This window comes from Triturus cristatus, chromosome 8 (genome assembly GCF_964204655.1).
Source record: "Triturus cristatus chromosome 8, aTriCri1.1, whole genome shotgun sequence".
In the NCBI taxonomy this organism is placed as follows: domain Eukaryota; kingdom Metazoa; phylum Chordata; class Amphibia; order Caudata; family Salamandridae; genus Triturus; species Triturus cristatus.
Genome location: NC_140591.1, coordinates 1,644,747,722 through 1,644,775,108, shown reverse-complemented (window position 1 = coordinate 1,644,775,108; position 27,387 = coordinate 1,644,747,722). Strand labels below are relative to the sequence as shown.

Sequence of the window (27,387 nt, the reverse complement as noted above, 5' to 3'; positions counted from 1 at the left end):
AGTCTTACTTGTCAAGCTGATGTGGTGTCAGAGTGGCGTTTCTGTCCTCTGGCATCAGAATCTGGGTTCTAGAAATGCTGTGTTGCCGGTTCAGCAGTCTACAGGCCTTCTGTGCAAGAATTACTTTTGCAGTTGTTTATATTCTCTGAAAAGATGGGAGAGCCCTTAATTAGTCGCGCTTCTTAGTGAATATAGTGTTCTATCTCGTATTGCGGGACTGCACAGGGCATGCAATTCTTACCTCAAGACGATCGTTACAGGGCAGTGAAAGAGTCCTCAGTCTGAGCGTCTGGCGCCATTATGATAGAAATAAAAGCCAGGAGGAAATGGCATCTCTTTAAATGCAGGCGCTACCGCCGGAGTTCAGTCCGGGGGGTTGTAGTTCCGCAATTTGTTATTGCAATCGTGTTACGCGTGTATTGCTCGTGACAGAAAGCGGACTAAAGCCTAGTCTGCGCACGCGTGGCATTTTCAATTTGTACTACAGAGGTTCCGTAGCAGTCATAAGAGGGAGCCCTAAGCGCTCCTTGATGACCAATGTGAACGTGTCAGGGTAAATCGGTGTTCATGGGAAACGTAGTTTTATTGAAAGTGTTTTTTTTTAATGGAGCCACGAAACTTTACTCAAAAGAAGAAACACCAGTAATTTAAAACAATTGTTTGCATAGAGCATTACTTAAAATTTGCCTTTTTGTTTTTCTCAAAATAGCTGGTCCAGCCGGACCACACACCAGGCAGGCGATAGCAGCCCATCTGCGGCAGCAGATGCTGGAGCATATCCAGCAAGAGTACTGGCGGCTGGTGGTCCTGGAAGAGGCGGAGGAAACGAACACCTCTCAGCCGGGCCCAGTGCAGCCATTCCCCCTAAGGCTCCAGCTTCCAGGCCATCCCATCCCATCGCCAGTGCCGCTGCCAGCTTCCATCAACTGCTGCCACCCTTTCCTACACTGACACCACTATGCAATTACTGCACTGCATCCTGCAGTGGATGGACTCCACCAAGAGCTGGCTCACCACAATGGAGCAGGGCCAGGACCAGCTCTGGACCGACAGCCACAATGCCCTCTTCTAGCTCTTTTAAAAAAAAATTGTTTGGGTGGGATGGACTTGGTTGTTGGGGCTGGGTGGAGAGGGTGGGAAGGGAGTTGGGAGTGACTTTCTTTGGCCATTTTGACTTTTGGGCTTGGGTCAGTTATGTTTGGGTAGAGGGGTGGGCATACTCTGTGGGTGGAGTGGGTAGGTTTCTTTGTAAAAAACAAATAAAGGGGGAAATTATTTAATTTCATCTTACTTGTTGCCTGAAGTAGTTTGTTTTAATTTTACTTTTCAGCGTTGCCCTCGGCTTTTACGCAGCCTGTTTATGTGCTTCTAAGAGAGAATATAGTGCTTATTTACAGAGTTATACTTCTCTAACGATCTTGACCATTAGGGGGAATGCTGCCATGACCTATATTGTTTACAACAACCTAGATAAACAATAGTAACAGTTAGTTACTTACTTACTAAGTTAACTAGTTCACTTCACTCCATACTAGTTGTCTTACCTGAATATAGATGATGCAATAACAGGGAAGGCATCACAACTTCACAAGCGAGGTCCCACCTTCAGTTCTACCCAGGTGAGCTCCAACTTTAGGATTAATCTGAATGATTGATTGTCCATTGTAGGCAACTATATGGAAATAAAAAGACTGAGTTAGTGGGTTATATTTTATCAAAGCTTTACAAAGAATTGACACCTGAGTACTACATGATGACACAACAAGAATGGGTGATAGTGCTAAAATACAAACAATAGCAAAACTAATAAGTTTTGGCTAATGGGGAGCTAGTAGTATATTTACAAATTCCTCGAGTTGTAAAAATTGACTCACAGTCTGGAGTGGACAAGCTTACGTTAGGCGTTTATGGCTAAGCAACTCAAGGCCTGAATGATGATGCTGATGACTGATTTTCTTCATTCTATATCTACAATATGGATATGTTTCCATGTGCGGGTGAGGAAATGTGGCTAGTGTGGGCTATTGCTTGGAAGATCCTGCACTGCTACTTGCAGAAAATGTCTCCGTTCAATAAAGGGGCCATTGAATGGAGACGTTTTCTGCAAGTAGCGATTGTAAAGTGCATGGAGCATTTTTTGCCTGGCAAGGGAATTCATCAGAAATTGAAAAATACAAGGCCCAGCTGAGTAGTCCGGCTTGGTTTCTTTCTTTATAAGGAATTTGTTATCCATTCAAGTGATCTCCTTTCGCTCTCATTATTTTAGAGCCCACGCGCCCACTCCGACAAACCAATCCCCAGTGAAGGGGTTTCCATGGTACCCCCCTTCCCTTTCACTCCAGTCCTGAGGAAGACCCTGTCATAAGGGATAATTAACCTACAGTATTTTAGGGGTCGAAATGTCGACATTTGTACCAATTGCCAGCTTGATCAACAGTGATTTATCACTGTGACATTGTTCTCGTTCATGGCTATTTATCTTTTGGATATCATTTTAAATTTTGTGGCTTAAAACATGAGCCTTGTGTTATCTATGTGACAAATTATATGATTTGCACTATATTTTCTCCATTTACCCTTCTATCCCACTTCAAACACAATACTAACCGTATCACCCTTATCTCCTCCCTCTCACTCCTGGGGGCACTACCTTTGTTATTGTTGAATTAGCATTACAAATTGATGTACGTTTGACAATGAGAGGCAAGATTGCGGCTTCACTAGCAGCCGAGTGAGCTGACCACACACTCCTTCCCTGCTATACCCCCTCCATCCAGGATTCAATCAGATTTTTCGGGCAAGAGACAGATGTAGCGGTGATATAGCAGTGAACAACTTACCTGTGCCTGCTGTTGATGATTTGGCATTTGTGGCTTTGGCTGTGGTGGGTCCCACTGCCCTGTAGGCTGACTCGTAAAACCTACGCTCCGACAGCTTCTCCTGCTTTTGTTACCGCCGCAGCTCCACCCATGCTGGCGAAGTCAACTTCTAGGAGCCTCAAGGCGTGGGGGCCACCGGTGGGCTCTGGTAGTCCGGGGAAACCTGTTCCGGACCAAAGAGGAAGTCCTGATGCTGGAAGACGCCGCTCTGTTATGGAAACGCCGGTCGGTTTGCCGGGCGTTGGTGTACAACTCAAGGGGAAGAATGGCGCTGGTATTCGTGCAAAGCAGACGGTCGCTTCTCTGTTCAAGGTGCAAACTTCAAAAAAACAGCCGGCAGTAGGAGCCAAAACCAATACAAAAGTCAACACCCCTCCGCTCGTCTCTGAAACTACCCTCATTTTCCAGATGCTACATCTACTCTGACAGAGCTGACCCGGGTTAAGTTCGCAGAAGGGGAAACTGATGGGGGGGGACATTGGACCGAGGGCTTGATCGCACTAGTTCAGACAGCCTCCCAGATGAGAGCAGGGAAGCTGGCAGCATGACAGGTGTGCTCCCTCTGGACCCGGTAACCGGTACACCGCTTGAACAACAAGCCCAGTGCATTCTGGTACATGGAGTTTCTTTAAGCAATGGACACACAAAAGGGGCTTTGGACCGGCTCACCCAGACAGGAAGTCTGATAATCTACCAACATGTAGGGAGGAGGATCTAGCTGATAAATTCTACTCCCTGTCAGACCATTCTAACTCCTCTGGTGATGACAGTTGTGGCAAAGACTGGGTGGGGGAAGAAAGTGACACCAGCAGCCTGCACTGGGAGGAAGAGAGCGACAAATCCCTGATTAATCCTAGGGCCGTTAGAAAATTGAAAGATCAACCTGCCTTATCTTTGCTGGCCGGGGCTGTGACAGGCTCAATGACCTGGGATTACTCTTTCTCATCAAATTTGGGAGGAAAAGAGACACCGAATGGAGCCACATTACCTGGAGTGGCCAGCTTCAACCCCAATGAACCTGAAGAAATCACTCTCTCTACAATTTATCAGTCTATCATGGCTCATTGTGAGGAAACAAGAGCTGAGAGTTATCTGAGTCAAGGTGCGTGTTGGAAACTTCAGAATGCTATATGTAGCATTGCAAAGACATGTTCCGATTTTGCGGCAAGAATTGGAGAGTCAGAGACCAGAATTTCCCAGTTGGAAGATGAGTTGGCCGCACAGAAGATTATGGCTGAGTCCATGCAAGCCAAGAAGGATGATACACTTTTGAAATTGATGGACTTAGAAAATCGATCAAGGAGGAACAATCTGCAAATTCTGGGCATCCCGGAGGGCAAGGAGGGGGCAGATGTCCACCAGTTTGTGATTGAACTTTTTGAGGAGGCTTTTCCCGAGCTTCGACACTGGGACTGGAAAATGCAACTGCAAAGGGCCCATCGTTTCCCTTTTAATCAGCAGAAAAAAGGGGGCCAAGTTGATAGCCGACCACGTGCTATCCTGATCTGTCTTAATAAATATTGGGCCAGGAAGGCTCTGTATGATCTAGCCAGGCCAGATCAGAAAAGGGCTAGTAAGGGGTGCAACTTCTTTGTGAGGCCTGACTTCTGTCAGCTGACTGTTGAAAAGAGATGGTTATTGAGTCAATTAATCCCGCTATTCCAGGCAAAGGGTTTTTTTTGCTTAACCCGGCCAAACTGAAGGTGGTCTTTCAGGGGCAAACACATTATTTCCAGTCTGAAATTCAAGCAAGAGAATTCACACTTTCACTACAGGGATCTGTGGTTTGAATGTGTTCTGTATTGTGATGTATTTGTCTGACCCTGGGGGTGTCCTTTTTTGTTCTATGTATGGTTCGTTTTTTTCTAAGCTTCTTCTTTTCTACTCACAGCACGGTATGCACTTTCGGGAGGGGGTCTGGCTTAGTGGAAGGGGCGGTGTGTTAGCTCTGCATCACCAGGAGCCGTTGGTCCCCATGCCTCATGTGGTGGGAGGGTGGGTGAGTGGAGGGGGGAGGGCTTCTGGTAGAAGCATTGTGGAGTGTGGGGGGTGAAGTGTGGGAATGGTGCACAGTCACTATTGTATATGAATAGTCATGGCTACAGACTGTATCGAGAAAGGAAAGCATTCATAAGTATAATATGTTGCGGAATTCCATTAAAAGAAAAAAAAATTCTTCGCATTTTTACTATTTTGAAAATACCTATATCTTATATGGACGATGGCTGGGAAAAGTAAAATCCGAATTTGTTTCTTAAACAGTTGTGGCCTTGATAATAGAAGAAAAATAGGTTTGCTTGCCAAGCTCATAAGACATATGAACATAGATGTACTGTGCCTACAAGAAGCCCATATTCCCTGGAACAATCATGGGTGGTTAAAGCATCTGGGCTTTGATCTCCTTGCATGCTCCTGTCAAGCCACAACTACACGGGGGTAGCTATTTTAGCTAGGCATGGTATCTCAATCAGCAAACGAATCAAGGAGGATAATCTTGGACGGTGGGTAATTGTTGAAGTTGTAATTCTGGGCATCTCTTTTACTATCTGCTCTTTGTATGGGTCAAATCTGGATAATCCTGAAATCCTGATTTTTTTTGGGCATAGAACTGGCTTTATGGCCTGCTCTGGTATTCCTTTGTGGTGATTTTAATATTCATTTGAATGGCAGCTTCAACCTTTTCAGTAATAATCCATATCAGGGAAGAAAGGGCAAGACTTTTAGGGCTCTGCAGGGAGTTATCAGGGAACACAGACTGGTCGATGTCTGGCATAGACACAGACAGATGGATCCGGAGTACACTTATTTTTCAGTTCCTCATCTTGAATTTGTCTGATTGGACTATTTCATCATATCTGATCACATCGTAGAAAAGGCTAACATTGAGCTTTTTCCTAAGATAATATCAGATCACAACCCATTAGTGATCGAGCTTATAATGAGCTGCTCTTTACAACTTCCTATGACTTGGATGTTTGACAGGAAGTTATTGTTAGATCAGGTATACTGTCAACATATGGCTAAATGGATTACCGAGTTTTTCAACATAAACAAGGGCTCTGCATCTGAAATAATAGTTTGTTATGCTTATACAGCTGCTGTCCGGGGTGAGACTTTCAGCTTCTCCCTTTACAGACAGAGGATGGTAGAAGAAAAGATCAATGGCTGGGTGGAACAGCTGCGCGAGGCCGAGGAAGAGCTTATGCGGGTAATCAGGGATTTGCAAAAAACGGATGAATGTCTGCAGCAGATAGCAGTTGTAAAGGACAGAATACACCAATTTTATGGGGATGAATTGGCTATTAAATTCTCACAGCATCGGGCGGACATATCTGAATTTGGGGAGAATTGAGGCAGATTGTTGGCTAAACGTTTGCAACAAAGGGGAGTTTTTAATTGAATCTGCTGTATTTGGGATCAATCGGGCCAGATTCAGGACTCACTGGTGGAGGTCCTGAAGGTTTTTCTGGATTTCTATCAGGAGCTATATACCACAGATAGGCAGGTAGAAGTGATGTCTGGGGAGGAATTTCTGCGGGACCACGAAATTCCGAAGGTTTCCCTGGAACAAAGCGAGATGTTGTCTGCCTCAATCATGGAGGACGAGGTTGAGCTTGCTTGAACTTCGTTGGCAGATGGTAAGGCTGTCAGTCCCGAAGCTTTACCGCTAGAATTTTACCGCACGGTCCGGCAAACTCTTCGAGGTGAGCTACAATCTTTATTCCACCTTGCCCAGAAGGCCCAGATTCCCCACTCCTGGAGTAAAACCACCATAGTAGTTTAAAAAAAAAAAGGATAAACCTGAGCTCAGCCCATCATTATACAGACCCATCTCTCTAATATGTGCTGACAGTATGATCAATTCTAAAATAATTGCCCTAAGGTGGGGCAAGTTATTGCTCCATTGGTTAACATCCGGCAACACAGGTTTATCCCGGGTTGAGATACATCAGACCACGTTAGGCGCACCATACCTCTGTTTGATTGGGCTGAGGCTACGAAGACACCTCTTGGGATGATCCTGTTGGACGCAGAGAAAGCGTTCAACAGGGTCTCCTAGGGGTTTCTTTGGTCCATCCTGCATGCAAAAGGCCTACCTAAGGATTTCATTCAAGCAGTGCAGGCACTTTAAATACTTCCTGAGGTTTGTATCCGTATTTCTGATCAGGTATCTAAATCATTTAACATAAGCAGAGGAACCTGGCAGGGATGTCCCTGCTCCCCGTTATTATTTGCAATTTATATTGATCCTTTTCTGAATAAGCTGGATGCAAATACATCGATTAAAGCTGTCATGGTCAACGGTATGGCTTATAAAACATTAGCGTATGCCGATGACATCGCTGGAATCAGCAGAGATATTTGGTTACGTCTTGGGATATAAATGAAATATCGACAACACCCAGATTTTACACTCGGCTACTTCGCTCCCGGAACATATCCCAACTGTATCTATAGCAACATATCTGGGAGTGAAGATTATGGCATCAGTGAAGCAGATACCCGAGCTAAATATCCTGCCGATATTAATGAATATTAATAAGACACTCGAGAGACTAGACCATCTACATCTATAAATGCACGGTTGATGCAATGTCATCAAAATGATGGTTTTCCCTAAATTTTTATACTTATTTTGGACCATATTTTTAGAATTCCGGCATCTTGTATCACTAAGGCCGAAAGGGCATGTGTTTGATTTCTATGGGGGTATCATAGAGCCAGAAGAGCAGGTAAATGGATGATTTTATCTGGACTTAGGGAGGGAGGGGTTGCCCAGCCTTCTCCTTTATCACTGGGCTGCACTATTACAACATATGGGGATACTGTTGGTTGGGGGTAAAGCAGTAGTTCCCGATGCTGCTAGACCTACTATTTATGAAGTAGAACTTGGCGAGTCTGCTGGTCAATGTTTGGTAAAAATCTTAGAGCTGAGTTATTACAAAAAGATCAAATTTAAAATCATTCATTCAGCCTATTCTAACTAGAAAAAGATAAGACGGAAGATTGGCATTTTGAATAATAATGCTTACACCCCGTTTTTATCATATAGACTCTTACCTTCAATTTTCCAATATCTAACCATATCTAGTTGGGAAAACTTAGGAATTAATGTCCTGGGGGATGTCTGCTGTGGGGGACAAATCGCCTCATTCTCTAATCTACAAGAGAAGTTTGGTGTCTCTATGAGGCATTTTTTCAAATTATTGCAGATCAGGAGTTTCCTGGGTAAAACTATGGCACAAACAGACGCAAACTTCGAAAAAAATACCACTGGTTGACATAATATGGAATAGATCTCGTATTGGGACAATATATCAAACCCTTCTGGCCATTCTCCCTGATGACTTGTCTATCCAGATTGACAGATGGTGACGGAAGTTCAGTAAACAAGGAATTGACTTAGAGCTGTCTCTGGAACTTGAAACCAGATTCTAATTACCCGAAGCCTGAGAACCCAACATTTTATGTCGGTCTTTGACTTATATTACACTCTGGGGCAGATCTCTAAATGGGCTGGCCCACGGGGTAATTCATGCAGTAGGTGTGGGGCATGGGCTGCCAACATGATTCACATGTTCTTTTCCTGACCCAATCTTGTCAAATTCCTTCAAGAAATTGAATTCATTTTGAACCAGATACTCGTCACACCGGTATTGTTAAGATCCAATTTGATTATCTTGGGGGCAGAAGGGAGCCAGGGCAGAATGGCCCGGTCTAGATCTGAAAGCGGATTTGTATTTGTTGCAATGGCTATTGCTAGAACGTGTTTAACTTCCCAGTGGATTAGCCCTGATCCTCCTACATTCATAAATTGGCAGGCTGAGTTGTTAGTCACTTACAATATGGAATCAGCTGTATACAGATTGAAAGGGCGTAGGAGAAGGAAAATGGGGAGGAAAATCTGGTCGCCAATCACCAGTTGGATTGGGTAAACATCTCTGGCCACGGCACTTTGCATATTCGCATATTATTTAGGTTTCTCTTGTTCAATGTCTGTATCTTTCTGGCCCCTGTATTATTTCCTCTTCTTTTTCCCTTCTTCTTTTTCTTTTGTTGTCTTACTATCAGTGGTACAGCAAGCCGAGAGATTTGCGCTTTCTGATTTTGCTATTTTACTTATGTATTACTGTATATTTTCAATGTGCCATGACAATTTTTCAATTGTCAATGATTTAATAAAATAAAAAAATAAAAAATACAAAATGTACATTCAGTGTGATTAAATAACACTGCTTACTAAATATACTTTATGTTACTTCGAGTATCTGTTCTTGATTATTGAAATTTTTGTTGTTGATGAGTTGTTTATTGAGACCACTTTTTGCAATGTACAAAAAAATAGAGGGGCAGAATAAATGTGACACAAAAATAATAATGTTCTACGAGCTATTTTGGTTTCTTTTGCGATTAGTTCAATGAGAAACAATTAAAAACTTCTATAGGGGCACTGGCATAAATAGTCCTGGAAGTAGAGTTTGTCCTCAAACTCAGGTGGTTCACCCAGAAGTTGATCAGCTAACACATTTGAATCAGTTTTTGACCAATCACCCTCCTCCTCCTCCTGTGCTGTTTGAGGAACGGTGTAATTGTGTGGTATAAAATGTTGGTTTATTTTGATCATAGTCAATCTCTCCATATTTTGAGGTGAGAGATTGGTCCTTCTCACTGTAACAACCACACTAGCTGCACTGAACCCACACTCAGCAGACACACTGGCGACAGGACAAGAAAGATACTTTAATGCTAGCATGCTGACCTCTGGCCATTGCTGTATTTTCCCATACCAATACATGAATGGATTTTGATCCACATAGACCTCTTTTGGATCATCCAGATACTCCTGGAACATCCTGTGGAAGATAATTGGTTCTGACACTTGCTCAACCTGTTTTGCCATCACCTCTACACTGGACTTGAGCCCTGCCAATTAAAACCAATCCAATGCAGAGGTTGGGTCCGGTCTTTCTGTTGCTGTTGTTGCCGGTGTTCTGGTTAATGATGTTGTTGGTTGCTGTGAGACAAGACTTCCCTTTCCGGAAGTTGAAGGCGGCACCCCAGAACTGCGGGGTGGGACTTAAAGTTCTAGTCATTCTTCTTTCAAGTCTCCAGCTTGCTCTACAGTCAACCTCTTGTATTTTAAAACATCCCCTTCAGAAAATGGAATGAAAGTGGGAAGGATTTGTTTGTACCATGGATCAAGTAGTGTGGTACAGATGTACTCTTTGGACGTGATGATGTCATGTTGCAGTCTTGTACTACAAGCCAAGTGAAGGGCTATTTTCTCAACCAAGGCATGCGCTTCTGTGTTTTCATTCACCCCTGCGGGGGCGAACCTTTCAGACACCTTCTTTACCTGGTCCTGTATGAGATGCAACAGCGGGATAGCTTGGCCCCTCGTACTGTCCTCCTTGCTAACTTCCTGCGTGAAAACCTCAAAAGGGAGTAGCATCTGTGTCAGGCATTTGACTCTGCCCCATTTGTTTGCATCCATGGTCATAGCTTTCCCAACTGCATCTCCTCCTCTTTGAATGACATAGTAATTTATCTGTTTGTACTGCTCAAACAGACATTCTAACATGTAAAAGGTCAAGTCAGGGCTTTAACTGGTGCTTTATTATTACACTGAATTATCTGCAACTGCTTCCGGGCATTAAAAGAATGGCTGAAATGAGTGCAGATTGTTCTGTAGGTGGTCAGTATCTTGCACCATCATGTTGATGCAATGGGCCGAACACAGGATCCTGAAATAGCCTCCGTCTGACATTGCAACAAATCCAATTCTCAGACCTCTGGGTCAAAGCCATTCATACACTTTGCTGTAAGATTCTTCCAAGATGTTTACAACTGTATGTGATTTCTCCATGGCGAACATGGCTACTGTTGCATGCCACCAAACAGTGTCAAGACCTGCAGATATCTTTTGCTTTATCCCCACAAAAGAGATCTAGTGTGCAGTAATGCACATATAATCAGTCGCCTGACAACTGGTCCACATGTTTGTCATCAGGTGAATGGTGTGAACAACACTTTGATGAAAAGCTTGTCCAACCAACTGCAGCACATTGGGATACAGCTCTGAAACAGCAACTCTGGCAAAATAGGTCCAACTTTGTACCTTCCATTTCAAGCAGATGGCTGCCACAAATTCTAAGAATCCCACTCCTTCCACAAAAGAAAAAGGGAGGAGGGCAAGCGCTAACATTTTTGCAAGCTTCGCATTGTACAAACGTGCAGTTGGGTGGTTCTGCTCATAGGGCCCCTCCTGCCTAAACATGCCAGTGATAGTAGCCTGGATTTCCTTCTTTTCTGGGGCCACTGACACAGGTTTGTTTTGAGAAGTAGATGGTAGTGATAGAATCAACGTGCATCATGGTGGGGTAATCACTGTACTCCATGGTGTCTTCATCTCATTCCGAATCCTGTGCCATTGTGAAGTCGCAGAGGTGGGGGAATCTGATGGAGCACTGCTGGGAACAAAGCTGCTTTGCGTGAAGAAGTCACCCTCTTCCTAATCATCACCTTCCACCATAATTGGACTTGTAGCTGATGTTCCCTGTCTCTCCTCATCACTACGAACAGGTTCAGCAATTTTTTTAAGGTGCTCCTCCATTTTGATAGTGTGGTGTTGTTTCGTATGGGTCGTTTGGCCTCCAGTACCAAAATGTGTACCAGGCTTACCTCAATCAACATTTGTGTGGCAAATGGTGCATACTGCAATGTGCCCCCCCCCTTTGCTAACTGTAAAAAAGTCCCAAACAGGAGAGGAGTAATAATTTACTGTGCCACTGTCTGAAGAATTGGAGGTGGATGGGCTTGTCTTTGATTGCCTCTCTGCTTCGTCTGAGGTAGGGGTTGGTGCAGATCTCAACCGGGGCTTTGCATATATGGGAGGTGGTGGTGGTGCTACCTGTGCCACATCCCTCGGAGCAGGTTGAATAGCAATGTCTGACTTCTCTGTGTCACCTTCCACCATGACTGCCTCGTCGTCATCATCCACCTCATCAGCCCCTTCCTTAAGTCCAAGTCTTTCAGGAACTTTTCTTTTCCTTTGCCTCTCCTGTTGTCTCCTGGACTCTGCCGGGGTCCACTCCATGTCCCTATCATCATCATCATCATCAGAAGTGGCGCCTGGAGAATGTGGTGGAGTAGTGCCCTTCCTTTTCTTTGCTGGAGATCTGGGAGCAATAATTCTAAAAGAGGAGGTTCATGCTCGGAAGGAAGCTTAACCTTCTGTTCGGTTCCAATATCAGGCACATGTACTATTGCTGGCTACGGCTGCTGTCCACTTTGCTCTGTTTCCTGAAACGATTGTTAACTACTTTACAAAAGGGACAAATCCAATTCAACTTCACTACTTGTCGGTGTCAACATGATTGCAGTTGCTGCCTCACTGACAGACATGGCCCTGGGCTTAGGTTGGGGGGGTTGGTGCTCTTGATGCAGGAGTGCTGCTCTCAGCTTGCTCACCGGAGGCTGGTGCGGCAGGCGCAAGTCCGCCGAAAAAGGTTCTGGTTGGCATGCCAGTGGTGGAAATGTGCTTCTTCGCCTCCCTACTGGCCACATTCTTGGCAGCACCTTTATTTGGTGCCTGTCAGGATCCACAGAAGCAAGAGATGCTCTGTAGGAAACCGGGGTCACCAGTCCCTATGGCGGTAACGTGACACGAGTGGCTGGGCACCCAAAGGCCTGTGTGTAAAGCAACCATACAACACGCACCTCTCATGGAACGGGGAACACACACAATAAGGGACGCCACACTGTATATTTTATGCAAATAATTCAAGTTTATCCAAGCAGTTCAAGATAGATGCAGTTCATGAGACATAGGTGCAATTCATGAGCTATAAATGCAATTCATTGAAATGTACCTGCAAGTCAAGAGATATACATGCAATTCATGGACTATAAATGCAATTCATCAGATATCAATGCACTACAGGAGATATAACTGCAAATCAATGATAGGTACATGCAAGCTTCACTTATTCTGGCGTTGGATTAGCCAGCGTCCTATTCACCAACACGTTATTTACCAGGATGTTTCCTGAAGGCTCTAGGCCACCCTCGTGTGTCTGACTCCCCTTGGTAGGGCTCGGGGGAACGTAGCGCCACTCCTGGGGGCATGCAGGGACCCAGGGCAAACCTCGCGGGCCTGCCGCTTTACCTGTAGCGCCTCAGTGGCGATTACCGCGTTATACGCGCTAAGCGGTGAATACCTCAGAACGGAACATCTAGAATAAAGCGCTACTCGTAATCAATAGCACTGAACACTTCACAACGGAGCATTTGGAATAAAGCGCTACTCGTAATCAATAGCACTGAACACTTCACAACGGAGCATTTGGAATAAAGTGCTACTCGTAATCAATAGCACTGAACACTTCACAACGGAGCATTTCACGGAGCACATCGGGTCTTACGGAGCGAGTCTCTCGTACTCTGGTGCAGTTCGTGGGGCACCACGCTCCTTAACAGTCACGGGGGAACAAGGGGGCAGATCCCTCGGCGGGGTCTCTCAGTCGCGGTGACCGTGGGACTCCCACGGAGAGGGAACCCGGGCTCAGGGCGCGGTGTGGCTCCCAGCCAACAGGGGGCGCACCGGGATCAGTCCCAAGCTTCCGGGCTTACCTTGCTTGACGTCGGGAAGGCGTCCTCACCGGCTCCGCAGTCCGCAGGTGATCCTGTTGCGACGGAGGGGCCGGTCACAGCCTCGCACGCCTTTACCACAGCTGCGACGTTAGCGGCGGGGCCCCGGGCTTCTCCTCGGGCCTCGTGACAACGGGGGGCACTTTTCCGGCCTCCGGGCCGCAGCGGTGAGCGCGCTTCAGCCTCCACAACGCAGGGGGGGCTCAAATTAAGCAGGGGAGCTCCGCGCTCAACGGAGCACGCTGCCGGGGATCCCAGGCCAGGTCAGGGAGCGCAGGGGTCACATCGCTAAGACCTGGTTGATCCTCAGTGATTCCACAATCAGCTTGGCACTTAGGGTCAATGTTCAGTCTGGACACGAAGTCTCAGCATTCAGTTCCTGCAATCAGTTGCTCTAGAAAGTATTGATGGTGCAGATGTATCTGGCGCCCTTAAGGGGTTCTGTTACAGGGGGGTAGGGAGTGAGTTGGCGACTAGGTCCTTCCTAGTCAGGCTGGGCAGAGGTGTCCTGGGTCCTCCTACTGCTGGGCAAGATCAGTGGGTTTCACAGGGTCCCTCACTCACTTAAGAGGCAGCACCTAAATCCTGTCACTCTCAGAGGCATAAGTCCCTGGCTAGGCCCTACCGTCTACACTCCTGCGTGGATTCTCCAACTCTGCTTTACCCCACTGGCCAACTAACTACAAAAAGTTCCCTCCCTCACTTAATGTCACGCCCCGGAGTCCTGCCCGTCGAGTGCATGAGAGTGTATAAAAGGAGCGTAAACGCTCCCGAACGCGCTTAGCGTTCTAGCTCTGGGCCCCATTTCCGCCTGCATACACACGCCTGACTTCCGGTTTTCGTTGCTTCCTGTTTCCTCAGTGTGTGCGCTTTGCTGGCGTTCCTTTCCCCGGAGAATGAGTCAGTTTCCTTAGAGCCTTTGATTGCTGGTGCCTTCGTTAGGACTTGTAGCGGATATTCCCTCCAGCTTTGCTCCCTTTCCAAAGGGAAGATTACAGGTACACCGAAAGCGGAGTCGCTTCAGCAACTCCGCCCACCGGGTGTTTCACCCGGACTCTCGGCGCCACCACCTCGCCGAACAGGGATTCGTGTCCACGCTCTGATTCAACAAATGCAAGAGGCATTAAATTCTTAGCCTCGCATCCATTCCCCTTTATTGTTTCGTTCCCTTATAGTACTCATTCCTCTTTTGTTGGTCTTTCCTCAGCCCCGCTGATACTTGTGGGGGTTTCCTCCTTTGTAGTTATTTAGTGAGAAGTACGTGGGAAGACTTGCGTGAACCACTTGGTGATAGCGGATTGCAGCTACTGAACCACGGTAACAGCGCTTTTGCGCTGCTTTTTGTTTCTACTTTACTAAAACCCTTATCTATGTGTGTAGTCAAAGAACAGTGTGAGAGTAATTGTGGTTCACTGACCTATGTGACTTACCTCTAAATTAGGTGTAATATCTCCACCTGCAGCTGATGTAAACCTTATACGATTCCAGTTTCACCATATCATAGTGGGGGTAAGTGGTGAATCTTACACATACAGGGGTTATAGTGAAGAAAAGTAACGTCAGTCTGAATACAAGTCTTTCTTTTGTACAGGATCCTCTTTGAAGTTGTTCTACGGATGTACTGGTCATCTGGAATCGGCAGTAGGATACTGTAGTGTTCTTACCGACTTAGCAGTAGAAGGGTATGTGAGACACGGGGTTGGAATTAAACAGTGGAGAAGTCTCATGATTGCAAAACTGCATTAACCCTTCCTTCTCTGCAGCAATATTCAGCCTCACCTGTACCAGACGTGGAGCCCTTGGTCTTCCTGAAGTATTCCCGCCTTCCCTTGTTTTGTTTCCCTGTTTTCCCCGGCTGTGCCTTCCGTTTCTCTAGAGTCTGATAGGGTCGGAGGGTCGCCGGGGAGGACTGTGGTATTTTCTCCAGATTCCTGGCGCTCCTGCAGAACCTACTGGTATTCATTACAGAACGCTAAGCCCTCGTGCTTTGTTCTCCCCGAGCGTCATGGATCTGGGAGCGGTATCCCTGGCGGATGTTGCAGGGATGATTGGGAATCTACAGGTTGAGACACAGGCTTTAGCTAATAGAGTAGACGCACTCCAGAGACAACAAGGGGTAGCGGCAGCGGGAGGTAGTTCAGATATTCCCACTCCTGTGATCCAAGTTACCACTCCGCCCTCTATTCCTCTAGCACCACCAGAGAGGTTCTCAGGGGACGCTGCTAGGTGTGCGGCGTTTCTTAGCCAATGCCAGTTGCATTTTTCATGTAAAGCCACTTGTTTTCCGTCTGACCAGTCTAGGGTGGCATTTATGATTTCGTATCTCAGTGGGTCGGCCGCTGATTGGGCTATACCCTTAGTAGATCGTGACGATCCCCTGTTATATAGTTATATTGCTTTCAAAAGTGAATTTCGAAAGTTATTCGACAGACACACTTACACGCATTCAGCAGATACAGAGCTGTTAGCGCTGAAGCAGGGTAACCACGACTTGGTGGTGTATATCACTTCCTTCCGCAGGCTAGTGGTAGAGGCAAACTGGCCTGAAGAGAAGCGTAGTACACTTTTTTATAGGGGATTGCGGGATGAATTAAAAGACGCCCTCTCCCAAATAGTGGACTTACCCGAGTCTTGGACTGAATTGATTGACCTAGTGGTTAAGATAGATCATAGATTACAGGAAAGAAGACAAGAGAAAGGAAAATTTGAACCCCGGTATACATCTATCAGAGAGAAAAAGACCGAGTCCCCTAAGAGCAGTGAGGAAGGTGAGCCTATGCAGATCGGAGTGGTGAGGGGTCCCTTATCTCCCGAAGAAAGACAAAGAAGGCGAGCTAATAGGCTATGCCTTTATTGTGGCAAGGCCGGGCATTTCCTGCGCCTCTGTCCGATTAAGCCGACTTCGACCATGAAGTCGGGAAACTAGAATGCCCGGGGTACTGTGAGACAAGAATCCCGGGTAGCTCTGGATGCACCGTCTCCACCTCTGAGATCGACATCACACCCACCTCTCATTTGTATGTATCTGCATATTTATCCTTCCACCAACAGGGTATTCATGTAGCAGTTATGATTGATTCTGGGGCTTCTGGGAATTACATGGATTTGAATTGGGCTAGAGAGAACTTCATACCTACCATAGAAAAACCCATTAGGAGTAGAGTCACCACTATAGACGGTAGTCCCCTTGTTTCAGGGCCCATAACACATGGAACGGTAACGCTTAAGATGAGTATAGATCCGGATCATCACGAAGAAATCGCTTTTGACTTAATCCAGTCCCCTCAAATTCCTGTGCTTTTGGGCATCCCATGGTTGAAAGTGCATAATCCGGTCATAGATTGGCAGAATTCTACTCTGACATTTCGGGATAATGTTGGTTCAACGTCTTTGATTGCTCATGCACAGGTGACTCATGACTTAGAGCAAGAGGAGCCTCTAACAGAGTTACCCTCCTGCTATAAAGATTTGAAGGCAGTTTTTGATCCTAAAGAAGCTGATGTTCTTCCCCCGCATAGGGTGTATGACTGTTGTATAGATTTAGAGACAGGAGCCAGAATCCCTTGTAGCCGGGTCTATGCGTTGACAGAAAAGGAGAATGTGTACTTGAGGGAGTACCTGGACATGATGTTGGACAAAGGTTTCATCTGTCCGCCACGCTCTCCTGCCTCCTCTGCATTGTTTTTCATACCTAAGCATGAGGGGGGTCTTCGCTGTTGTATAGACTACTGAAAACTCAACCTTGTTACCATCAAAAACCGGTACCCTTTACCCCTCATAGCCTCCCTCCTTGACAGAGTACGCGGAGCCCAGTACTTTACTAAGCTGGACTTGCGGGGCGCTTATCATCTGGTGCGTGTCAAGGAGGGAGACGAATGGAAGACCGCTTTTTGTACCAAGTATGGATTGTTCGAGTACCTTGTAATGCCCTTTGGGCTTTGTAATGCTCCTGCGGCATTTCAATTTTTCATCAATGAGGTGCTCAGAGACATGCTGGATGAGTTTGTGATCGCCTATATTGACGATCTTCTCATCTTCTCCCCTTCTATGGCTGATCATACCCGCCATGTTCGTAGAGTGTTAGAACGCCTCAGTGACAACCACTTATATTGTAAACTGGATAAGTGTACCTTTCATTCCCAGGAAGTTCCCTTTTTAGGGTTTGTAGTGTCTCCCTGGGGTCTCGCTATGGACCCCATCAAGATCTCCGCTGTTCTTGCCTGGCCGGCTCCCGTAACTGTGAAAGGCTTGCAGAGTTTTTTGGGGTTTGCCAATTTTTACAGGCGTTTTATACGCAACTTTTCGGATTTGGCCAGTCCCCTCACCGCACTTCTGAAAAAGGGTGTTCCTTACGTATGGTCTAAGGAGGCCGGTGACTCCTTTGAGTTCATGAAACGTGCCTTCACGCAGGCCCCTGTCTTGCATCATCCGGATCCCGCCTTGCCCTTTGTGGTGGAGGTGGACGCCTCTCAAGTGGCAGTGGGAGGTGTATTGAGTCAAGTGGATCCTAGCACAGGTCAATGCCACCCGGTGGCCTATTATTCACATAAGTTCACGCCTGCGGAATACAACTATGCAGTAGGGGACAAGGAGTTACTTGCAGTCAAAAAGGCCTTTGAAGAATGGAGGCAATAACTATTGGGTGCTCGTTATCCTACTGTAGTTTACACCGACCATCGTAATCTCCAGTACTTGAAGTCGGCCAAAGCCTTGTCTATGCGTCAACTGCGATGGTCTCAATTCTTTAGTGAGTATGAGTTCACTATACAATACAGGCCTGGACGACGGAATGGCAAGGCTGATGCCTTGGGTTTCTTCCAGCCAGATGAGCCTTCTGAGTCGCCCAACATTCTCGCTAAGGAAGTCATCATAGGAGGAGTGCTCTCTGAAACAGGATTTCAGAACCTAATCAGACAGGGCCAGTCCTCGGTGAACATGAAAGAACTAGTAGACTTGCATGAAACAACAATTGAGAATGGATATGTTTGTGTCCAAGGCGGAGTGGTGTTACCAACCTTTGGAATTACAAGACCAGGTTTTGAAGTGGTATCATGCACATCCCCTGGCAGGCCATCCAGGCATCAAGAAGACTGCCAAGGCAATTAGGGAACGCTTTTGGTGGCCCACAATGCTGGAAGACATAGAAATATATGTGAAGACCTGTCATGTATGCGCCCAAACTAAGGTATCCCGACAAAATCCGGTGGGTCTGCTTTTGCCGCTGCCCACGCCTCCTAGTCCTTGGCACACGGTGTCACTTGATTTTATTGTGGACTTACCGGTCACGGTGAAAGGGAACAATACCTTGTTAGTGGTTGTAGATCTATTTACTAAAACAGCTCACTTCATCCCTTTGGGGGGGTTACCTACGGCTGCTGAGATGGCTTCAGTGTTTCTACGACAAGTAGTTCGCCTCCATGGTTTCCCATCTGTCCTGATTTCGGACAGAGGGACCCAATTTGTGTCTCGATTCTGGAGAAATCTATGTGCCATGCTACTCTAGACGTTCGGTTGTCTTCAAGTCACCATGCTCAGTCAGATGGTCAGACTGAGCGAGTCAACCAATGTTTTGAACAATACATTCGCACTCAGGTTCTCCATTCCCCTACCGATTGGGATGAGTGGGTATGGTTGGCAGAAATAGCTTACAACAACAGTCCACATTCTTCCATCTCTCACACGCCTTTCTTCTGTGCTTCAGGCTTTCACCCCAAGCTCCTACCATCCGGAGTTCCCCTTACCAGTCCTACTCCAGCAGCTACTGATTTGGTTCAACAATTACAGAATATACACAGAGAGGCTGGCGAGAACTTAGAACAGGCTAAAGTGAGGTATAACGAGGGGGCGGACCTGCACAGAAGCTTGGGACCTATTTATACACCGGGGGATAAGGTGTGGCTTTCCACCAAATACATGAAACTGAGTGGTTCTCGCAAGTTTAACCCTAAATACGTTGGTCCCTACAAGGTGCTGAAGGTGATCAATCCGGTGGCTCTCAAATTGGAACTTCCTGCCACCTTCAAGATTCACCCCGTGTTCCATGTGTCTTTGATCAAACCTGTTGTACCGGGTACTCGTTTACCCCCCAAACCTGCTTCCATTACCGTTCAGGATACGGAGGAATACGAGGTGGAGGCCATAATGGATTCCCGCATGGTAGGGAAATCCCTTCAGTACCTCATTCACTGGAAAGGGTATGGGGTGGAAGACCGCATGTGGGAACCAGCTTGTAATTTGCACGCTCCTCGTCTGGTTCGTCAATTTCACTTGCGACACCCTGAAAAACCCAAACGTGTGGGGGACCGTTGTGGGGGGAGTATACTGTCACGCCCCAGAGTCCTGCCCGTCGAGTGCATGAGAGTGTATAAAAGGAGCATAAACGCTCCCGAACGCGCTTAACGTTCTAGTTCTGGGCCCCATTTCCGTCCGCATACACATGCCTGACTTCCGGTTTTCGTTGCTTCCTGTTTCCGCAGTGTGTGCGCTTTGCTGGCGTTCCTTTCCCCAGAGAATGAGTCAGTTTCCTTAGAGCCTTTGATTGCTGGTGCCTTCGTTAGGACTTGTAGCGGATAATCCCTCCAGCTTTGCTCCCTTTCCAAAGGGAAGATTACAGGTACACCGAACGCGGAGTCGCTTTAGCAACTCCGCCCACCGGGTGTTTCACCCGGACTCTCGGCGCCACCACCTCGCCGAACAGAGCTTCGTGTCCACGCTCTGATTCAACAAATGCAAGAGGCATTACATTCTTAGCCTCACATCCATTCCCCTTTATTGTTTCGTTCCCTTATAGTACTCATTCCTCTTTTGTTGGTCTTTCCTCAGCCCCGCTGATACTTGTGGGGGTTTCCTCCTTTGTAGTTATTTAGTGAGAAGTACGTGGGAAGACTTGCGTGAACCACTTGGTGATAGCAGATTACAGCTACTGAACCACGGTAACAGCGCTTTTGCGCTGCTTTTTGTTTCTACTTTACTAAAACCCTTATCTATGTGTGTAGTCAAAGAACAGTGTGAGAGTAATTGTGGTTCACTGACCTATGTGACTTACCTCTAAATTAGGTGTAATATCTTCACCTGCAGCTGATGTAAACCTTATACGATTCCAGTTTCACCATATCATAGTGGGGGTAAGTGGTGAATCTTACACATACAGGGGTTATAGTGAAGAACAGTAACGTCAGTCTGAATACAAGTCTTTCTTTTGTACAGGATCCTCTTTGAAGTTGTTCTACGGATGTACTGCTCATCTGGAATCGGCAGTAGGATACTGTAGTGTTCTTACCGACTTAGCAGTAGAAGGGTATGTGAGACACGGGGTTGGAATTAAACAGTGGAGAAGTCTCATGATTGCAAAACTGCATTAACCCTTCCTTCTCTGCAGCAATATTCAGCCTCACCTGTACCAGACGTGGAGCCCTTGGTCTTCCTGAAGTATTCCCGCCTTCCCTTGTTTTGTTTCCCTGTTTTCCCCGGGTGTGCCCTCCGTTTCTCTAGAGTCTGATAGGGTCGGAGGGTCGCCGGGGAGGACTGTGGTATTTTCTCCGGATTCCTGGCGCTCCTGCAGAACCTACTGGTATTCATTACACTTAAGTAGCCCTAGGTCAGGTGACCTCTAGCCAAGGCGGCAAAAGTAAAAACCACACCTCCCTTCTATAAGGTTCCAGCACATTCCAGGAGCTTCCCCATTCTACCTATGGGACAAAAAAGGCGGGCTGGTGTCGCAACATTGTTGTGGGGTTCTAGCCAGCTCCTGGCAGCTAGGGTGCTACTAATAAAAGACCACTCTGCAGTAGCAGGGGTCTGTAGCAGCCATCTTGGGAGAAATAAAAAAACGAAAAAATTCAGGAAAAAGGGCCAAGTCCAACATAACCCCCTTCCAGCCAAAAGCCAGGGTAGACCGATCAATGCCTTGATGGGCTTCCCTGCTTGGGGCGAGAAAAGGTGGACGCAGGCCCGCAACGGCAGGAGCACCCGCAGGTTCTCCTCCGCTCTGGAACCCGATGGTTCCCTTTCAAACCTCCCTGGACCAACGAAACCACCCTACTGGGGCTCCCTAGCTAGTTGTGGCCAGGACTGGCCCCTGGGCCATCCACATGTCTCTGGCCCTCGTGGTCTCGCAGAGTGGGGGGCAGTAGCCCCAGGCTTGTAGTGCCCGTTGACCACTCCTGTCCTCCTCCTTGCAGTTCCAAACTGCCACTGGTCCTTCCACCTGGGGTCCGCACCCTCAGGCTGACCAGCCTTCAGGGGCGAGGCTCTCCTCCCCCTACCTCTCCTTCTGGGGTTCCTCACCCTACCATGCGAGGCACCCTCAGACCACCACTCTCTCCCCAGTCCAGGGCCTTGACCCTTCAACTGGTTCCCCAACCTATGGTCTAAACCCTTAGGCTGAGTCGGTGCCCGAGGTGAGACCTTCCTCCCTCTGCACCCCCTTCCAGAGTTCCGCACCCTCCCAACGGGAAAAGTACCCCTGGAAGTCAATCCTGGGGGGACACTGTTAACAGACGTCCCACCCGCCAGGTCAGGCAACCCCTGAGCCTGGCACCCCAGCCCAGGATCTGAACCCTGCGACTGGGCCGTCCCCAGAACCACGGGAGATCTGATGACAGATGCTCCGGGTCCTCCTGACACTAGGGGCTCCCCTTCCCCGGGCGGCACATCGGGACAGCCTAGGCTCCCAACCTGGGGCTCCCTTGCGGAACTCTCCAGGCCCTGAGACTGCGGTTGGTGCACCTCGGGACACCTCCCCGTCTCACTCCTTCCTATGGATAGGTCGTGAGGCCCTACAACCCTCTCACTTTCCTGGGACCTAGCTGGGCTATCTGCAAGCTCTCCCACCTCGCTGGGTTGGAAGATCCCTGCACCACCCCCTTCAGGGTCACACCCCAATGCCTCCTCAAACACCCTGGGTAAATAGAATGTTGGGTCTTGGGGATCTCTCGGTATGCTGCCACCATTGTCCTTATTGGACGCATTCAATTGGAGGGCGCGTAGCTCCAACTCTTTTAGCTGAAGCTTGTGCGCCAGCTTCTTTTCCTCCATTGCCCATCTCTTATTTTCTCTTTCCTGTTCCAATTTCGCTAGCTCCCATTTTAATTGCCTCTCTTCCCTCCTGTCCTCGTACTCTTCTGGAGACGCGCTCCTCCTAGACCCTTTCCTACTACTGGCCCCAGAACGTATCCCTGGGGGCACATTTTCAGACCCATCTACATTTCAGATGTCTAGCACTTCCTGGGCGCTCTCCTCCTGAGGTGCATCTGGCGCCTCCTGTCCCTCATCCTCTCTCCCTTCTGGGTGGGCCTCTGCCCATGCCCTAATGGCGGTGCGGAGTTCCGGTCCTTTGGCCTTCCGCACCCCAGGCACCCCCATCCCCTGCCCGAACTCTCTCAGTTGCTTCACCAAGTACCCCTCGAGGTCAGCTAACCGGAATTCCATCTTGACAGGTGGGGACCTAGCTACTAAGGAGAAAATTCCTAGGATATGGGTGACAGGTACCAGCTAGCCAGGATTCTTGCACTCTCAGCCTGGACAGTGGAATTAATAAATGCAGCAATTACTGGTTTCAGAGATTTGGAACAAATAGGCGTTTAATTGTGGCTCCCTCCGCTTCACGGAAGGGTGCTGTATGGTCACAGGTCCTAAAATCCCACCGCTGCCACCAATGTAGGAAACCGGGGTCACCAGTCCCTATGGCGGTAACGTGACACGAGCGGCTGGGCACCCAAAGGCCTGTGTGTAAAGCAACCATACAACACGCACCTCTCATGGAACGGGGTACACACACAATAAGTGGAGGAGTGTGGCTCAATGGTTAGAGCGGCAGACCCTGAAGCAGAGTTCTGGCCAGGGACCAGGGTTCGATTCCCGCCTCTGTGGGGCTCGGGCTCAATTTCCTCGGACCTGTCTATTCTCGCCTCGGTGCCTATTCTAATCACGGGACCCACGCTGCAACTCTGGGCAATAGCTTGCTTAGCCTCCACACTGGCCCCAACAGCGCTAAGGATGCCTGGCTTCACCCTGGGGGTGCCCAGGAGTGGATACTTCAGAGGGAAAGCCAGGAGGGGTTCCACAGCGGTATGAGTATCAGCGCCAGGAAACCGCAAAGGCATCACCGCAAGGTGGCTGTCTGGTGACAGTGCGCTCTATAAGGACATTTACATTTGCAATAAGGGACGCCACACTGTATATTTTATGCAAATAATTCAAGTTTATCCAAGCAGTTCAAGATAGATGCAGTTCATGAAACATAGGTGCAATTCATGAGCTATAAATGCAATTCATTGAGATGTACCTGCACGTCAAGAGATATACATGCAATTCATGGACTATAAATGCAATTCATGAGATGTCAATGCACTACAGGAGATATAACTGCAAATCAATGATAGGTACATGCACGCTTCACTTATTCTGGCGTTGGATTAGCCAGCGCCCTATTCACCAACACGTTATTTACCAGGATGTTTCCTGAAGGCTCTAGGCCACCCTCGTGTGTCTGACTCCCCTTAGTAGGGCTCGGGGGAACGTAGCGCCACTCCTGGGGGCGTGCAGGGACCCAGGGCAGACCTCGCGGGCCTGCCGCTTTACCTGTAGTGCCTCAGTGGCGATTACCGCGTTATACGCGCTAAGCGGTGAATACCTCAGAACGGAACATCTAGAATAAAGCGCTACTCGTAATCAATAGCACTGAACACTTCACAACGGAGCATTTGGAATAAAGCGCTACTTGTAATCAATAGCACTGAACACTTCACAATGGAGCATTTCACAGAGCACATCGGGTCTTACGGAGCGAGTCTCTCGTACTCCGGTGCAGTTCGTGGGGCACCACGCTCCTTAACAGTCACAGGGGAACAAGGGGGCGGATCCCTCGGCGAGGTCTCTCAGTCGCGGTGACCGGGGGACTCCCACGGAGAGGGAACCCGGGCTCAGTGCGCGATGTGGGTCCCAGCCAACAGGGGGCGCACCGGGATCAGTCCCAAGCCTCTGGGCTTACCTTCCTCGACGTCGGGAAGGCGTCCTCACTGGCTCCGCAGTCCGCAGGCGATCCTGTTGCGACGGAGGGGCTGGTCACAGCCTCGCACGCCTTCACCACAGCTGCGACGACAGCGGCGGGGCCCCGGGCTTCTCCTCGGGCCTCGCGATGACGGGGGGCACTCTTCCGGCCTCCGGGCCGCAGCGGTGAGCGCGCTTCAGCCTCCACAACGCAGGGGGGGCTCAAATTAAGCAGGGGAGCTCCGCGCTCAACGGAGCACGCTGCCGGGGATCCCAGGCCAGGTCAGGGAGCGCAGGGGTCACAGCGCTAAGACCTGGTTGATTCTCAGCGATTCCACAATCAGCTTGGCACTTAGGGTCAATGTTCAGTCTGGACACGCAGTCTCTGCATTCAGTTCCTGCAATCAGTTGCTCTAGAAAGTCTTGATGGTGCAGATGTATCTGGCGCCCTTAAGGGGTTCTGTTACAGGGGGGTAGGGAGTGAGTTGGCGACTAGGTCCTTCCTAGTCAGGCTGGGCAGAGGTGTCCTGGGTCCTCCTACTGCTGGGCAAGATCAGTGGGTTTCACAGGGTCCCTCACTCACTTAAGAGGCAGCACCTAAATCCTGTCACTCTCAGAGGCATAAGTCCCTGGCTAGGCCCTACCGCCTACACTCCTGCGTCGATTCTCCAACTCTGCTTTTCCCCACTGGCCAACTAACTACAAAAAGTTCCCTCCCTCACTTAAGTAGCTGTAGGTCAGGTGACCTCTAGCCAAGGCGGCAAAAGTAAAAACCACACCTCCCTTCTAGAAGGTTCCAGCACATTCCAGGAGCTTCCCCATTCTACCTATGGGACAAAAAAGGCGGGCTGGTGTCGCAACATTGTTGTGGGGTTCCAGCCAGCTCCTGGCAGCTAGAGTGCTACTAATAAGAGACCACTCTGCAGTAGCAGGGGTCTGTAGCAGCCATCTTGGGAGAAATAAAAAAACGAAAAAATTCAGGAAAAAGGGCCAAGTCCAACATGCTCGATCTGCACAATTATTCATGGAAGCCCCCGTGCCTTGTTTAAAAAGTGAAAAGGTTGCTCTTGGAGTAAATTATGGAGAGAAAATATCTCCAAGATGGCTGACATTTCTGAATGCTGAGCAGTCTAGACTATTTCTGATCTGCCAACTTAAGTTCTATTTGAAGTGCACAGCTTCTAGAACCCACGCACTTCACCTGAAGTAAACCCTGAAGGCGCACCTATCTAATGGCGGTTCCATCAGAATTAGTAAGTTAGGGTGGTGAGTGCTGATATTGCCGTATTAGCTTCTCTACGTTCACAAGGCAACACTTCCTCCTTGCTCCTAGTCCAATAATTCCTTTCCGAGTTTCCACATTTGTTTTTCCCCTCAGAATCTCCTTCTGTACGTCATCAGAAGGAGTTGTTCCTACTTAGAGTATGCAGAGCTGTTCCTCCCTTTAAGCATGCCTTTCGCACATCATCAGTGGGGTGTGTTCCACCGTCCGTGTGTGCAAAAGGGGATTATCTGAAAAACCCATTGAAGAATACAGCGATCCTCCGAGACAAAAGAAAACTCTACTCGTGTCAGTTTTCTGACAAAGACTGCAGCATTTTTTCACTTCGTAGTTCAATTCACGCAGAAGTCACTGAGCTAAGTACTTTAAAGTTATTTCTGATATCAAAGCTTACTGTTATTGAGAGTTGAAACAAATTATAGAGTTAATCTGTCTGTTCAACCAAAGACAAAGAAATCACTAATTTCCACTAGGCAATTTAAAGACAAGAAAGAAGTAATACTCACTGAGTGCTTGGAGTTTCAAAAGGTACCTGCAAGCATAAAACAAGAAAGAGAGATAAAATTAATTGCAAGCACAAGTCTACAAATAAATGAAAAGACAGCTAGACTAATTCAGAAGAGGGGCACGAGCCTGGGTAGAATAGGGTGTGTTAAAAACAAGTTGAGATTATAGAAGAATAACGTCAATATAATAATAGTAAAAGAAAACGAATAGTCTTATCTGTTTAGTACCTAGAATCTTCCAGTCACACGGCAGCATAGAAAAAACTAGACCAGAGGAAGGAAGAACCAGAGAACCCGTGGCAGTCTCTTCTTGTTCTTTATTATTTTATCCAAATCTCCTCCCCCCCCTTCGAATTTTCTCAGTAACCAGCACATATTGGTTGCAGGGTAATTTTGAGAGGGGCATTGGGAAAGTTCATCGTTCTGTTCCTGTGCAATAGGGGTGGGCGGAATTTGCGGAATTAACCTTCGCAAATTATCGCGAAAATGTTTAAAATTATCGCAAACAAGCAGAAATATCGCGAAGATGCGGAAGTTTTTTTCCGGCATGTTCGCGAGATTTTCTGCATGGTTGCGGGTCGCCAACTTACCCATGTGGTTGCTTGCGGGCGCGGCCATCTTGTTTTGAGTTGTTCTCGCGGTGCATGATCGCGAGAAGAAAGACGTGATCGCGCGACGCATGACGTCACTGCGGGCGCGAACTGTCGCGAGACAGCGCAAATGGCTAAAAACAATACAACATCTCATGGAGAACGCGACCGGATCAAGAAAACTTGTCGGCGAACGCAGGGATTCAGGTAAGGCGATCGCGCGCGCGCGAGAATGTATTATTTTACAGCGCGAGCAAGAAACAAATTATCGCCAAGCTGCGGAAACCGGAATTTTTGACATTTTCGCGCTCTCCGCGGAACGCAAAAATGTCAAATTATCGCAATTTCCGCGAACGGAACGAAATTTTCGCCCAGGCCTACTGTGCAAGCTCTGAGGTAGGAATCCTGACAGTACCATCTTGAAGCTGTCAGTTGGCAGCGGCACTGAGCTTCACAAGCTGAAGAGATGTCCGAATTGCGTAGTCAGTTAC

At 47.8% G+C, this 27,387-nt stretch overlaps 1 long non-coding RNA gene across 1 annotated transcript; it reads right to left on the bottom strand.

The window, feature by feature from the left end:
- Positions 1-1,573: 1,573 nt before the first annotated feature.
- Positions 1,574-27,387, bottom strand: LOC146808483 (uncharacterized). The gene is made up of 3 exons (XR_014967584.1): positions 27,312-27,387; positions 26,307-26,332; positions 1,574-1,672 (listed from the first exon to the last, which is right to left on the bottom strand). It is a non-coding gene; the product is annotated as an uncharacterized LOC146808483 (long non-coding RNA).